This window comes from Mandrillus leucophaeus, unplaced genomic scaffold, assembly GCF_000951045.1.
Source record: "Mandrillus leucophaeus isolate KB7577 unplaced genomic scaffold, Mleu.le_1.0 Scaffold48, whole genome shotgun sequence".
NCBI lineage: Eukaryota > Metazoa > Chordata > Mammalia > Primates > Cercopithecidae > Mandrillus > Mandrillus leucophaeus.
The window spans coordinates 4,032,245-4,033,908 of record NW_012105142.1 but is presented as its reverse complement, the minus strand read 5'-3'; the positions used below and the strand labels follow the sequence as shown (position 1 = coordinate 4,033,908).

At 46.9% G+C, this 1,664-nt stretch overlaps 1 pseudogene; it reads left to right on the top strand.

Annotated features, from left to right (window-relative positions):
• The first annotated feature begins 1,181 nt into the window (after window positions 1-1,181).
• LOC105550381 lies at window positions 1,182-1,664 on the top strand (annotated as a pseudogene).

Here is a 1,664-nt window from a genome sequence, read left to right as displayed (position 1 = left end):
TCTTTCTTTAACAATATGAATAATTGGCCAGGCATGATGGCTCACACCTGTAATCCTAGCACGTTGGGAGGCCGAGGCAGGCAGATCACCTGAGATCAGGAGTTCCAGATCAGCCTGGGCAACATGGTGAAACCCTGTCTCTACTAAAAATGCAAAAATTAGCCAGGCGTGGTGGTGGGCACCTGTAATCCCAGCTACTCGGGAGATTGAGGTGGGAGAATCACTGGAACCTGGGGGGGTGGAGGTTGCAGTGAGCCGAGAATGCACCATTGCACTCTAGCCTGGGCGACAAAGTGAGACTCCATCTTAAAATAAATAAATAAATATATATATAATTATTTTGTCCTGGAGGTTATAGGTTGTTTTACTGTGACAGTAGGAAAGATACAGCTAGCACAGAGGTCAATGATTTCATGAATATTATTAAATCTTTACATTAAAAATATGAGTTGGGGCCAGGTGCGGTGGCTCACACCTGTAATCCTATCACTTTGGGGGGCTGAGGCAGGTGGATCACCTGAGGTCAGGAGTTCAAGACCTACCTGGCCAACATGGTGATACCCTATCTCTATAAAAACACAAAAATTAGCCAGGCATGATGGCGGCTAATCCCAGCTACTCAGCTGTAATCCCAGCTACTCAGGGAGGCTGAGGCGGGAGAATCGCTTGAACCTGGGAGGCAGAGGTTGCAGTGAGCTGAGATTGCGCCTACATATATACATATGTGTTGGGGCTGGGTGCGGTGGCTCACACCTGTAATCCCAGCACTTTGGGAGGCGGAGGAAGGTGGGTCACTTGAGGTCAGGAGTTGGAGACCAGCCTGGTCAACATGGTGAAATCCTGACTCTACTAAAGGTACAAAAATTAGCCAGATGTGGTGGCGCATGCCTGTAATCCCAGCTACTCAGGATGCTGAAGTGTAAGAATTGCTTGAACCTGGGAGGTGGAGGTTGCAGTGAGCCAAGATTGTGCCACTGCACTCCAGGCTGGGTGATAGAATGAGACTCTGACTCAAAAAATGTATATATATGTGTGTGTGTGTGTGTGTGTGTGTGTGTGTGTGTGTGTGTATAAACAAGCACAGAAGTCAATGATTTCATGAATATTATTAAGTTAAATCTTTACATTAAACATATAAGTTGAGTTTTGCATACACCACCATTGCCTCCAGGGAACCCATACTATCAGCCATGGTTAACCCCACCAAATTCTTCGATGAGCCCTTGGGCCGCATCTCCATCCAGCTGTTTGCAGACAAGTTTCCAAAGACAGCAGAAAGTGTTCATGCTCTGAGCATTGGAGAGAAAGGATTTGGTTATAAGGGTTCCTGCTTTCACAGAATTATTCCAGGGTTTATGTGTCAGGGTGGTGACTTCACACACCATAATGGCACTGGTGGCAAGTCCATCTATGGGGAGAAATTTGATGATGAGAACTTCATCCTGAAGCAGACAGGTCCTGGCATCTTGTCCAAGGCAAATGCTGGACCCAACACAAACGGTTCTCAGTTTTTCATCTGCACTGCCAAGAGTGACTGGTTGGATGGCGAGCATGTGGTCTTTGGCAAGATGAAAGAAGGCATGAATATTGTGGAGACCGTGGAGGGTTTGGGATCCAGGAATGGCAAGACCAGCAAGAAGATCACCACTGCTGACTGTGAATGA